This window comes from Penaeus chinensis, chromosome 4 (genome assembly GCF_019202785.1).
Source record: "Penaeus chinensis breed Huanghai No. 1 chromosome 4, ASM1920278v2, whole genome shotgun sequence".
Lineage (NCBI taxonomy): Eukaryota > Metazoa > Arthropoda > Malacostraca > Decapoda > Penaeidae > Penaeus > Penaeus chinensis.
In genome coordinates, this window is record NC_061822.1 from 8,469,901 (window position 1) to 8,484,900 (window position 15,000).

General features: G+C 33.8%; 1 long non-coding RNA gene across 1 annotated transcript in view; it reads left to right on the plus strand.

Annotated features, from left to right (window-relative positions):
- Positions 1-8,699, plus strand: part of LOC125024792 — a 10,457-nt gene extending 1,758 nt beyond the window's left edge. The window contains exon 2 of the long non-coding RNA XR_007114846.1: positions 7,723-8,699. This is a non-coding gene — a long non-coding RNA (uncharacterized LOC125024792). The remainder of the gene's footprint in view (positions 1-7,722) is intronic.
- Positions 8,700-15,000: the final 6,301 nt, after the last annotated feature.

The following is a 15,000-nucleotide window of genomic DNA, read 5'->3' on the forward strand; positions in this document are numbered from 1 at the left end:
CTTTTATGGACTGATATTTTTAACATGCCAGATACATCTGTTATAGAGAAATTTAAAAGCCTAAAGTGTTATTCATCTATATGGGAGAAAGATAAACAAGGTGTTACTTATTTATGTAGAAGGATTTACAATCAATACGAGAGAACATTTATCAGGTAATGCTTGTTGTGATTTAACTGAGCTTAGTGTTAGTGTAATTTTCTTTTCTTGTTCAATTTCGAGATCATGAAAACAATTTATTTACTTGGTGTCAATTTTCATGAGATGTTGACTTAGGCTGTTTGTTTCATGTGACAGTATGATACTTAAAGTGTATGGCTTCATTGTAATTACTGTTAGGTTTTATTGCCTGCAAATGATTTGCAAGGTTAACACCTTTGAATGGTTATAGTATTGAAATCTTGTATCTGCATTTATAGGCTTTAGTATATTTACACTTTAAATCCATAGGAAATATGACTTTGCCTGGCTTTGTTTTTCCTTGTATATATATTATTTTCATACTTGGTGAAATCCTATGCTGAGTACTGCAATAGTTTTGGAACACTCCCTTTTCCTAACCTTACCTAGCCTAAGCTAACAAATCCGTGCCGTTTCTTGTTATAACTTAATGTATTATATGAAACACAATATAATTTGGTATTTGTTAATGTGATTGACACACGTGAGATAATGTCCCTCCTCCCCCACCTTTATTAGCAGTTAGTGCCAACTACCACAGTTTAGTTATAGAAAATATTTGTGACACCTTGAGTATGGAGGGAACAGAAAAACTGTGTCAAGGAGGAAGTATAGAAAATGGACATATAGAAAGTACAACACTAAGAACTCTGTTAGGATGTTGTGATATGTAGCGGATATTTTTATCATTTTGCGGTAAATATGAGGCTGCAACAGCTGTACCTGTATTGTTTATGACTCTATTTTTTATGGCGGTGACCATTTCTCTCTATCTTTGTTGCTCCCGGTAACATCAACCCATAATTTACCCTTGCCGTATCAGAACTAACCTAACATGATTTTACCTAATTGACCTACTATTGTATAACATAGCTTAGCCTAGTTGAACCCAGTGTATCAGAAGTGAACTAAATCTAACTTTAGCTTACCTAACCTAACTTGGTTTGTTAACCAATGAAAGTAGAATATAAAGCTAATGTTATAAATATATTAGAAAACCTTTGTGCCTTGCAATATGGCAAAGGTAGACAAGGCTCCACCTTGTATATAGTAAGGGCAGAGGTTCCATATTCAATGAAAAATCAGTTGAGACGATCAACAAATTCTGTCTTGTCAGAATGTGCTTGGTGGAGATTGGTATGTCTATTCTTTGAGTTCAGAGGCCACAGAATTGCCGCAGAAGCATAGATTATCTAACTCTGATAAACAATACCTTTACCATATGTAAACTGTTTTCTAATGCCAGATATTGTTGTTTTTTTGTGTTTTCTTATGGCTTTTACCTTTTTTTTTTTTTTTCATATGCTAAATATTTATCTTGTTTATCATGTTCATTTGTTGAAGTTAGACCATAAATGTTTTGTGACTGATTCCTTTTATAGGTACTTTTAATTAAATGCTTTACTCCTAAGTTGTAAATTGATACTAAGAAAGTTTGACAGATTGAAAGTTGCTCATGAAACATTGTTGAAATCTGAGTGGGTGAGACTACAGTTAAATAGTTTTATGATATGTGCATGTGTTTGTCTGGGCTGCTCATTTAGGTGTTATATAGTTAACTTTTGTTAGTAGAATAAAGTTCATAGTCCTGGGTTGACTTCTCAATATATACTGTTTTAAGGAAGTCACTGTTCTGTAGTACAAGTGGATTTTCTGTATATAGTTAGATCTTTGTTTTTACATGTGTATTTCAGATATATTTTATTATTATTATTATTGTTTCTTTTCTCTCTCAGTAATTTTGTCTTCAGATCTCTGTCATTGTCATTAATAGAAAAGTATATGTATATCTTGAATGTGAAGGCTCCTTTTAATTTTGATTAATTTTCCTATGACTTTTGAAAGATTTACAAACTCATCAAGCCAATTTTATTATTTATCTTTAAAGTCATTGACTCAGTTTCATTGAAAAGCTTGTGTAACTCAGTTTGCAATTAAGTAGATTCTAGTATGACAAATAAAATGCAAGACTTTCTTTCTCTAATACTGGAGCATCTTTAAATTTTGAAGTGAGCTCAAAAATCCCCTTCATGTATCCATAGCAAGCTGGTTTCAGTATTATCAAATCCTTTGGTGAACAGAATGGATTATTACTGTATGGTGAAGGTCTTAAAAAAGTATGAATTTAGATAACTCATTGGTGATGAGGTCATGCACTATCCACTGTAGTTTTATTTTATGGTGCTTCTTCACCAAGTAATGAGTGACTTGGCTTACCTCACATTAGCTGTTAACACACTTTTTTATATAATACTATTATTATTATTATTTTGGCTGTTAATACTAATTCAAGAGTAGGGTAAAAAGATAATTGACTCCCAGGTAATTGGGCATTTGTAGAATCACCTTTGTAAAATGGATAATAAAACAAAGCCACAGTTTACAGTAAATGTGTGCATGCACTCCTGGCATCAGCAGATTAAAGACACTTAGGTTAGCTCAGATAACATGCTTGACACGTGTCCAAGGAGGTTAAAGCAAAGGTTAACAGACCTCGTATAACATGAAGATTATAAACGTTAAATGCAGTATAGTTAAAGGCAGGTCAGCACAAGGGAGTGTAATTATTATTGACTATTAATGTTATAGTATGATATATTCAGGATAAATTTGACCTTTTCATGTAAGAAACTAGATTTCTAGATGTGCTCTTGATGTAATGTACTAACCCATATCATATTCATTTTTGTATAGAAACTTCTGTGGTATGAATAGGTTTTGACCTCAGTATTACTGAAGAGAATTTTATAATAGAAAGCAAACGATATTGGCACCATTCATTTGATTTTTTTATTATTTACAATGGCACCACATCAACTAATACAATGACCTCCCTGTTTGTGTTTCAAGCAGAGGCTAACAAATATGAATTCTGGCAAGGTAGAATTTAGACTAGTTCCTGATTTAGCAATAAATCATGTGGGCAATCTACAAATTTCTATCATGCCAAAATATATATGTGATAGAGATTTGTTGGTCATTCCCAGAGCCGAGAGCATCATTTGATCTATAAATCCATAGATATTGGGAAGAGACTGTGGGCTTATGTACGCTTTGCACACATTGTTTTTTTTATACTCAAGAGTGTGGTTTTGTGTCCTGCTTGATCTTAGCAGCATGTCAGTGTTCTGTTTATATGCAGCCCTACTATAAATTATAATTATTTTTGATTGCAGTGGTGATTGTAAGAAGGGATAGTAAATATGCTTGTATGTGGAAGTGGGTGCTATGAGGATATGAAGGATTAAACACAGAGCCCTAGATATAAACGGAAAAAATATATATTAGGAATCGGAGAACGATGTTATCACAAGATAGAAAATGTCAATTAAGTGAGATCTTAGGAGCTTAATGAGAGCTTACTATTGATTCTCAGTTAGATAACAAAGTGAGTATTTACAAATGAAAACAAACAATATTATCAGTTTTGACAAATGAATCAAGATCTTGGTACCAAATTGTACTGTCAGTTTTATAATCAAAAGTACCATCTTTCTTTTATACCAATGTTTATTTTTACTCATTTTGTCACGTCTTTCCAATACTGAAATAATGTGCATAGTTCATATTTTATTTATCTGTATTTTTAGAAGACGGTTGTATGTAGGAAATAGTTGAAAGTTATCTTTGAAGGTCAGTGGATTAAAAGTTATACACAAACATTTGAAACAGAACATGTATTTATTTATTTATTTATTTATTTATTTAGAAAAAAAAATTTACCACATGCCGCTGGGGAAAATGCTGTGCTCATTTTAATTTTTTTTGTGAAATGTCTCTGTACATCGATGGCTCTGCTAGTGCTTAGCCACAAAGGAGTCAATTAGTAGACCTTGTGACCTTACCTAATTTCACTTTTCCTTGAATTGGCTGGGAAAAAAGCATTTTTTTACTAATGCTGTGAATATCGATGGTGTTATTTTTATTATAGACATTATAATTACTATAATGTTGTAGCTATCTTTGTGTAAAAACAATTAAACAAATAAACTCACATTGGGCATGACATGTATGTATATGCCATGCCCGTTGGCATTGGATTAATATCTCAGTCTACTTTCGATTGTTATTATCCTAACTTGTAGTTTATCAGGGTATAGAAAAATAAAAGTATCATGGCAAAAATATATAGGGTTAGTTTGGCAGGATTTTTGAAGTGTGGTGGTGGCGATGATAATGACAATGACAATGACAATGACAATGACAGGGAGAATTTTGATGATAGTGATGGAAAAGGTAGTAATGATAGTGATAATAATGATGATGATGATTGTGATAATAAAAGTAATAATGATGATGATAATGAGATTGATGAGGATAAGAGTAAGGGTAAGAATAATGATAATTGATGATGACAATGATATGATGATGATAGTGGTAATTATGATAATTTCCATAAAAATGATGATACCAGTCAACACGAAAATAGAAGTTTTCTGGGTTGTAAATAGCATATGAAGCCCCAAGGAACATACGTCTTAGCTGCGGAGTCTGCTTCAACACAAACAAAACTGGGAAAACATTTTAAGGCCTCCACCTCAAATTTGGATCTGGGCATTAGATAAATCACATACAAATCAATTTGAAACTTTCTATGAATGAGAGGATTGATAGAGAAATGAAACTGGTTTCAAGAAGGGTATGATAGAAGATTTCCAAATTTACTGTGATGTAATTCAGTTGGTAATATTAGGTATTTTCAAATTAAGAAATTAGATAGTATTGCAAGATCCTCAACTTCAAAAACAAAACTTACAGCATTAGTTTTACAATTAACAAAGTATTTGCTGGAATGATACAAAACAAGCAATAATTGTCAAGTGAGAACTATGTCGCTATTTTAGGTCATAGAATGTTATAACTTTCATGTCCAAATGCGGTACTCTACATCCAACACCTTCTATACTGCCTGTAATAATGGCAAATAATAAACTACAGTCACATGCAAATAATTAATGCACATTTCTCTCTCCCTCCCTGCCGTTGTTCAGCTCCTTGCCTACTTTCTTGCTAACATTAATCACTAGCATTGTTTCCTCAATGTCACACTTGCTTTTGCATTGCTGTATGAAGGCAATGTAAGCTTCTCAATTAGGGAGTGTTCAAGGTGACTGCCCTTTTTCCCCCCAGTTCTCTCCAAGCATTAAAAAATCACCTTGATTTTATTTTATTTATGTATTTATTATATTGTTATTATTTTTGTTGTTGTTATCATCAGTCATCATCATCATTACTATAATTCTAGTTATAATTATTGTTATAATTTTTATTATAATAATTATTATTATGATTATTATTATTATTGTTATAATTATTCTAATTGTTATTATTGTTATTCTTGATATTGTCATTATTGATATGATTGTTAATGCTATTGCTAATGCTATAATTATTATTATTAGCAGTAGTAGTAAGCAGTATTAGTATTAGTACTTATATTATTACTACTACTATTATTATAATAATAATGATTATATTAATGAGAATAATAATGATAATGGTAATGATAATGATCATGATGATAATGATGCTAAATATTATTATCATTATCATCATTATTTTTTTATTTTTATTATAATTCCTATTCCTATTCCTATTCTTATTACTGTTGCTATTGTTGTTACTATGACTTTTATCATTATCATTATTATTATTGTTGCTATTAATATATTTTTGTTGTTTTCAGCATTATTATTATTATTATTATTATTATTATTATTGTTATTGTTGTTATTATTATTATTATTATTATTATTATTATTATTATTATTATTATTAATTATTGTTATTAATGAATATTTTTTATTATTATTATTATTAATTATTGTTATTAATGAATATTTTTATTATTATTATTATTGATGTTGTTGTTGTTGTTGTTGTTGTTGTTATTAGTCATCATCATCATCATCATCATCATCATCATCATCATCACTATTGAACTGATTATTACTTTTTTGTATTTTGTGTATTTTCTGGGGATTATAGAATCAAGGGTATAAAGATTGGAGTAACAGTGATATGCCAGGAACTTAGAACACACATCATGGTAATCTTCTATTGGATTATGCTATAATTTTCATTTGTTTTGTTTCAATGTGTTGCAGTGCCATTGTTATTGATTTCATTTGTGTTTCAGCTTTTAATTGTTAGACTTGGTTCTAGATAGCATCTACTCTGTTTTAAAAGTTTCGGTTGTGAGACAAAAAATATACAGTGCTGTCTTTGTTTGTTAATAAAGTATTTTGTTTTTTCGTAGTTTTTCCTACTGAGACAGAAGTTTAAAAGTGCAATGCCTGATAGGAGGGGATTTGTGTGTGTTCAGAGATTTGATAAAGGGGTCTTGATTGTACGTAGGTTGGGAGCCACTCTTCTGTACAATGTGTGTGATATAGCTGTTTATAGTTATTTTGCTTCTTTTAGGCAATGAAAGTTCTTAATTATTATATAGTACAGAATAAAGGAACCTGTCTCTTATTTCATAGGTTTAACTGTTATTTTTGTTATTATTATAAATAATTTTTTCAAGAATGTTTATCAAACCTGTGTCAGTACAAGCTAAATAGATTCACATATGTATTAAGAATGAAAATAATTTTTCAGAATTATTACTATTAATTTTCATCTTGTCTTCAAGACCTTTTAAGAATATTTAGTTTGTCATCATGATTATAAATGTTTACCCTTAATTTTCCAGACATACAGTAAATAGATTTTTTTTTTTTTATATTTGATAAAATGAAATTGGATTTTCTGTGTTATATGATACCTTCCTTAGTTGAAAAACAATAACAAACCTTGTGCATCCTTTTCACTCTTATCATGGGGTGGAATTTGGATTCTGATTAACCCATTGACTGCGGATGGCGTAATATACATGTCATGTCCACCGTAATTTTAGTTTATTAATTGCATTTACATAGATATGGCTCCACATCTGCTTAGTCTCCAAGGATTTGATTATAAGTTGTACATCTTTGAACAGTTTTCCCTTTTCCTTGATGTTTGGAATGACTCGTTTTTATTAGACTACTGTATTAGTTTTATTGTTATTAGTATTTTAATAACATGATGATCATAATATCAGTATTAATAATAACATCAATTTGAATAGCTTCAGAAAGAATTGATGTCAAGTATAGTTATTTTGCGTTTTAATGATTAACTATTCAGAAAAAAAACATATTCCTGGAAATTCAAGGAAAAGAAAAAGCTGCAGTCACTTGGGCCTATTAACTGACTTCTTGGTGGCTGAACACCTGTGGAACCATGTCAGTGCAACAGAATTCACTAAAGATACATTGGACTGTTCATACACCATCTTCCTGAATATCTTGAAAGGTTAAAGACAGATTATTCAGAAAATATCTTTTTAGGAGAATTTTTTTTGTTAGGGTGAGCTATATGACAGTGACAAAGCCAAAGAAACAGGCCTACGATCTTAATTTTTTCTGAAATAGATACCCTATTTGCTAAGAATTTTTATTTGTTTTGCTTTCTCTCTTATTAACAATTCTATTAACTGTGGATTTTATCTTTCAGGTGTGATGCGTCTGCTTGAGAGGCAGGCATTTCTACCACCCTTATGCCATGGTCACCAAGCTGCATTTTGCCATTATGGTTTCTTGAAGGTCATGCAATAGAACACTTACAAAAATGGGATGGTAGAGACGGTCAACTTGCAAGCTGTTGATTGTAATGCTTTTGGCAAGGACAAGTGAATATTTTTGGCCTTGTGATTACCTGAGGAAAAGAGAGGAGTTTAGTTTTTGTTGTTTTTTATTTTAGTACGTCCTGTTTTTTTGAGAAAGTTGAACCTTGAACAAATTTTATGGAAATTAGTAAAGTGGCCTGTGCTTCAATAAACTCAGTTGTTCAAAGAATCGACTATGTTATTGTTGTTAAGTGGAAACTGTTACGTCGTACTATTGTGAGAAAAAGGAAGAAAAGAAACGGCACCTGCCAAAGTCAACAATTGCCTTTATGTAAATTCTTTTCCCTGTTGGAACAAGTACAAGATATATAAATGTAAGCAACAGAGTATACATATTGCGTGTGGGAGTGCTTCCAATTCTTTCTCGAGTGCCTTACTGAAAAGTGTTATCAAATGCATGTATAGTGTTGAAAACTAGTAAAAGTTTTTTGCTGTTAGAAGAGTGTTACAAAATTATTACAAATTAGAAGTAGAGGACATTTCCCCCCCTCAAGAGAATAGTTTATATTTTGTGACCAGACAGATAATTTAGATATTTTTGTAGTAGCCTAGTGAAAGTATAGAGAAATTAACTTTCCTGATATGACGAGTGGATTGTGATAAAGAAAAGAGTATATATAAGTATATATATTAAACCTTTTTTACCCGGAAGAATATAGGGATTGAAAACTGACCAAGTTCTAGACAACTGTGAAGTGTTTCAGTCTTTGACAAAGTTCAACATCTGGAAGTTTTTTTAGAAAATAAATCTAGGGGAGTACCTTATTGAAAAGAAAATAGAAAAGCTAGCTAGAGAGGGGAAGAATCAGAAAAAAATCAAACAAACAGAGGACTCTTGAGGGAAAAGGAACTGGAAACTCTTAGCACAGATCACATATACCCCAGCCAGAGACCCTTCCTCCGAACCCTTCTGGCTGGAATTGAGTGTCGGCAAGATGAGTCTGAAACGTATCCGCCGGCGGTTGTCTCAGACCTTCACGCGGTTCCACGACGGCAGCCTAACGGAGCTGGCCGAGCACCTCACCATCGACGAGAATGGGGGCATCAGAGAAAATGGTCAGTACAGAACTCTCTCTCTCTCTCTTTTTTTTTTTTTTTTTTTTTTTTTTTCTTCTTATTTCTTGTTCTATATTTTGATGTTTTTTCTTTTGTTATGGTAAGATGACTTTTTATAATTTTCTTTGTCAGTTGTGAGCTTGTATAATTATTTGGGTTTGTGGTGGTTATTTTATTATTTATAAAGTTTAAAGCATCTTGCTATATACCTTGTGTATTAAGATTATTTTATAGATATTTCTGATTCTCAACTTCTGATATGTCTTCTTCCTCTTCCTCCTCCTTCTCTTTCTCCTTTTCATTCTCCTCTTCCTCTCTATCTTCATCATCTTTCTCATTCTTCTCCACCTCTCTCTACTCATGCTCCTCTTGTTCCTCTTCCTCCAGTATTTCTTCCTCCTGTTCCTCCTTGAATACTTCCTCCACTTCTTCCTCCTCTTCCTCCACTTCTTCCTCACCCTCCTTCACTTAAGTCTTTCTCCTCTTCTTCTTCTTTCTCCTCTACTTCTTCCTCTTCTTTATCTTCCTCTTCTTCCTCCTCCTCCGCTTTCTTCTTCTTCTCCATCTCCTCTTTCTTCTCCTCCTCCTCCGCTTTCCTCTCCTCCTCTTTCCTCTCCTCCTCCTCCTTTTCCGCTTTCCTCTCCTCCTCTTTCCTCTCCTCCTCCTCCTTTTCCGCTTTCCTCTCCTCCTCCTCCTCCTCCTTCTCTGCTTTCCTCTCCTCTTCTTTCCTCTCCTCCTCCTCCTCCTCCTCCTCCTCCTCTTTCTTCTCCTCCTCGTCCTCCTCCTCTTTCTTCTCCTCCTCGTCCTCCTCCTCTTTCTTCTCCTCCTCATCCTCCTCCTCTTTCTTCTCCTCCTCCTCCTCCTCCTCCTCCTCTTTCTTCTCCTCATCCTCCTCTTTCTTCTCCTCATCCTCCTCTTTCTTCTCCTCATCCTCCTCTTTCTTCTCCTCATCCTCCTCTTTCTTCTCCTCATCCTCCTCTTTCTTCTCCTCATCCTCCTCTTTCTTCTCCTCATCCTCCTCTTTCTTCTCCTCATCCTCCTCTTTCTTCTCCTCATCCTCCTCTTTCTTCTCCTCATCCTCCTCTTTCTTCTCCTCATCCTCCTCTTTCTTCTCCTCATCCTCCTCTTTCTTCTCCTCATCCTCCTCTTTCTTCTCCTCCTCCTCCTCCTCCTCCTCCTTTTTCTTCTCCTCCTCCTTCTTCTCCTCTCCTCCTCCTCCTCCTCCTCCTCCTCCTTTTTCTTCTCCTCCTCCTCCTTCTTCTCCTCCTTCTTCTCCTCCTCCTCCTCCTCCTTCTTCCCTCTCTTCTTCTCCTCCTCCTCCTCCTCTTTCTTCTCCTCCTCCTCCTCCTCTTTCTTCTCCTCCTCCTCCTCCTCTTTCTTCTCCTCCTCCTCCTCCTTTTCTTCCTCCTCCTCCTCTTTCTTCTCCTCCTCCTCCTCCTCTTTCTTCTCCTCCTCCTCCTCCTCTTTCTTCTCCTCCTCCTCCTCTTTCTTCTCCTCCTCCTCCTCTTTCTTCTCCTCCTCCTCTTTCTTCTCTTTCTTCTCCTCCTCCTCCTCTTCCTTCTTCTCTTTCTTCTCCTCCTCCTCCTCTTTCTTCTCCTCCTCCTCCTCTTCCTTCTTCTCTTTCTTCTCCTCCTCCTCCTCTTCCTTCTTCTCTTTCTTCTCCTCCTCCTCCTCCTCCTCCTCCCTCTTTCTTCTCCTCCTCCTCGTCTTTCTCTTTCTCCTCCTCCTCGTCTTTCTCTTTCTCCTCCTCCTCGTCTTTCTCTTTCTCCTCCTCCTCGTCTTTCTCTTTCTCCTCCTCCTCATCTTTCTCTTTCTCCTCCTCCTCCTCTTTCTCCTCCTCCTCCTCTTTCTCCTCCTCCTCCTCTTTCTCCTCCTCTTTCTCCTCCTCCTCCTCTTTCTCCTCCTCTTTCTCCTCCTCTTTCTTCTCTTCCTCCTCTTTCTCCTCCTCTTTCTTCTCCTCTTTCTTCTCCTCCTTCTTCTCCTCCTTCTCCTTCTCCTCTGTCTCTATCTCTCTCTCTCTGTCATTCTCTCTCTCTATCTTTGTCATTCTCTCTCTCTCTCTCTTTGTCATTCTCTCTCTCACTGTCTCTCTCTGTCATTCTCTGTCATTCTCTGTCTCTCTGTGTTTCTCTCTGTCTCCATGTCTCCCTGTCTCCATGTCTCCATGTCTCCCTGTCTCTTTGTCTCTTTGTCTCTGTCTCTGTCTCTGTCTCTCTCTCTCTTTATCTCTCTCTCTCTCTCTCTCTCTCTCTCTCTCTCTCTCTCTCTCTCTCTCTCTCTCTCTCTCTCTCTCTCTCTCTCTCTCTCTCTCTCTCTCTCTCTCTTTCTCTCTCTTTCTCTCCCCTCCCCCCCCACTAGTACTTATTCTTCTACTACTACTCCTCATCATCCATATTTTCCTATCCCTTTCATCTTCTCTATATTCTCCCTCCCCCTTTCCCATAACTTCCTTCCCCAAGTTTTCCTCTTTCTCCCTCCCTTCCTCTTCCTTCCTCTTTTCTAGCTCTTCCTGACCCTCTATTCCCTCTTTCCCCTCTTCTCCCTCTTTCTCCCATTCTTCTCCCTGTTCCTACCTCTCTCTTCCTTCTTTCTCTCCCTCTTACCTCTCCTCCTACCCCTCTATTCCCACCTTCTCCCCTTCTTTCCCCTCTTCTCTTTCTACTGCCTATTCTTCTCCCTCTTCCTACCTCTCTATTCCCACATTTTCCCCTCTCTTCTCTCTATTCCCCCCTTTTCCCCTCTCTTCCCTCTCTTTCTCCTCTTTTGTGCATGCTTCTAAAATTCTTCAGAGCCTCAAGCCAACCAGGATATGTTACAGCTATGATACCAATGAATCTCGATTATTAAGCATTCTGAGGGTTTCAGCTGCATATTAATGTCCATTGTATTTGATGGCTCTGTTTTGTAAGTGTTCTTTAACAAAGTAATTAAAATAGCTTGCTGACGTCCGCTAGTATTGAATTGTTGTGAGGATTCTGAATCAATTTTCTGTGGAGGGAACTTCAGAGAAGCAGCCGCCATTTGGAAGGCATTAATGCTCACCGTGTAGCAGCGAGAGGTGCTCTGTCATCTGTAAGAGGTGTTCTGACATCTGTGTGGCTTAATTCCATGCAGTTAAAAAAAAAAAAATCATGTAATCCATGAGTTATGGTTTGCATACTGATCAGTACATATATTAAATTATAAGGTGAAGTGTAGTCTGGTTAAGATAATCCTTATTTCAGTTTTGCTGAAACAGACATTTATTTGCAAAAGAGATGCTGAATACATTGAAACAAATGCTGTACAAAGTATTTATGAATAGGCATTGTTTCATTTGTAAGCTATTTTCAAATTTGGGTGTAAATAAAATAGTACTACCTTCCCACATGACGATGACGGAAATTACACAAGTTGCCCCTAAGACAGACCAAAGAAAATGGAAGCGTCCAGGGTCCCAGTGAAAATGTACTCGCGTCCCAGGAGTGGCTCACGGTGATAATATATCAAGGCGATGCTAGGACAGGAGTTGGTGATAAATTGCAGTAATCAAGGACCGTGTTAAGAATTCGCAATGTACATGTTGGGGGAGACTTTTTTTTATTTTTATTAGACGGTGTGATCCATATGTTGGTTATACCACATAAAAGGTGGTAGGCAGAGTTATCAATGTTGAAGTTGAAGGAATTGGCCTTAATGAAAGTCATCAAACCATCATGGTCACGTGTTTGTTGTTTTACTGAAATGGTTATGAGTTATAAGAGACTCAAATAATATTTTATGATTAGGTTAGACATTACAACATTGTAATTATTAGAGGCTATGATTTAATGCTTTTGGCATTGGGCCTAATAGCAGAACTGCTTGTACTTACTTGATGTAGTATGTCTGCGATAATTGTACAGTAATGAATAAAGTTATTGCAGCCATTATTTCTAATAATGATTAAAGTTATGGTTGTTTCTTCTCCTCCTCTTTCCTCTCCTCCTCCTCCTCCTCCTCTTTCCTCTCCTCCTCCTCCTCCTCCTCCTCTTTCTTCTCCTCCTCCTCCTCCTCTTTCTTCTCCTTCTCCTCCTCCTCCTCCTCCTCCTCCTCCTCCTCCTCCTCCTCCTCCTCCTCCTCCTCCTCCTCCTCCTCCTCCTCCTCCTCCTCCTCTTTCTTCTCCTCCTCCTCCTCCTCCTCCTCTTTCTTCTCCTCCTCCTCCTCCTCCTCCTCTTTCTTCTCCTCCTCCTCCTCCTCCTCCTCTTTCTTCTCCTCCTCCTCCTCCTCCTCCTCCTCCTCCTCCTCCTCTTTATTCTCCTCCTCCTCCTCCTCCTCCTCCTCCTCTTTCTTCTCCTCCTCCTCCTCCTCCTCCTCCTCCTCCTCCTCCTCCTCCTCCTCCTCCTCCTCCTCCTCCTCCTCTTTGTTCTCCTCCTCTTTCTTCTCCTCCTCCTCCTCCTCCTCTTTCTTCTCCTCCTCCTCCTCCTTCTCATCTTTCTTTCTAGTTGATAATATTAGTATTATTGCTATTATCATTATAGTTATTATAATAATAATAATGATAATTATTATTATTACCATTATTATTATTGTTATTGTTAACATCAGTATCATCATTATTGATTATCATTATCATTATTTTTGATGTTGTTTTTGTTATTAGTATGATTATTATAACTACTATTATAGTTATTTTTTATAACTATTATTACTGTTATATTATTTTTTGTTATTATGATAATATTAATAATAATAATAATAATAATAGTAATAATAATAATAATTATTAATGTTAATATTATTATTATTATTATTATTTATTTATTATTATTATTATTATTATTATTATTATTATTATTATTATTATTGTTGCTGTTGTTATTATCATTATTGTATGTTAGTTGTAATTGTTATAATTGATATGATGATAATGATAATAATAATAATAATAATAATAATAATAATAATAATAATAATAGTAATGATAATGATAATAATGATGATAATAATAATGATAATGATAATAATAATGTTAATAACAATAACAATAATAATAACAGTAATAATAATAACAATAACAATAACAATAATAATAACAGTAATAATAACAATAACAATAATAATAACAGTAATAATAACAACAATATTATTATTATTGTTGTTGTTGTTGTGGTTGTGGTTGTTATTACTGTTATTATTATTGTTATTATTATTGTTATTATTATTGTTATTGTTATTATTAATATTACTGTTATTATTATTTTATTACTGTTATTATTATTATTATTACTATTACTATTACTGTTATTATTTCTATTACAATGACTATTATTATTATTATTATTATTATTATTATTATTATTATTATGATTATTATCATGATTACTCTTACTATTACTATTATTATTATTATTAATATTACTATTACTATTACTATTACTATTATTATTATTTCTATTATTGATATATTAATATATTATTATTACTATTATTAATATGTAACTATCACGATAATTACCATTACAATTACCATTACTACTATTACTACTACTATTACTACTACGATTACAACTACTGTTACTACTATAATTACAACTACTACTTTCTTTTTTAATTATTGTTATCTTTATTATTATTATTGTTATTATTATTATTATTTTGTTATTATTATTGTTGTTTTGTTATTATTATTATTGATATGTTATTATTTTTATTGATTTGTTATTGTTATTATCATTATTACTTTTATTATTATTACTTTTATTATTGTTATTATTATTATTATTATTATTAATAGTATTTTATCATTGTCATAATTATTGTCATTGGCACCAGTATTGTTTTGATCATTGTAGTTATTTAGTTATTGCTATTTCTGGTGATTATTATTATAAGGGTTATTTTATCATTATTTATTAGTATTATTATTGTTGTTATGATTATTATGATGATGATGATGATTATTACTATTATCATTACTATTACTATGACTTATTATTAGGCTATTATTATTATTAGTTATTATTGTTATTATTAATATTGCTATTACTGTTACTCTTATTATTATTATTATTATTATTATTATTATTATT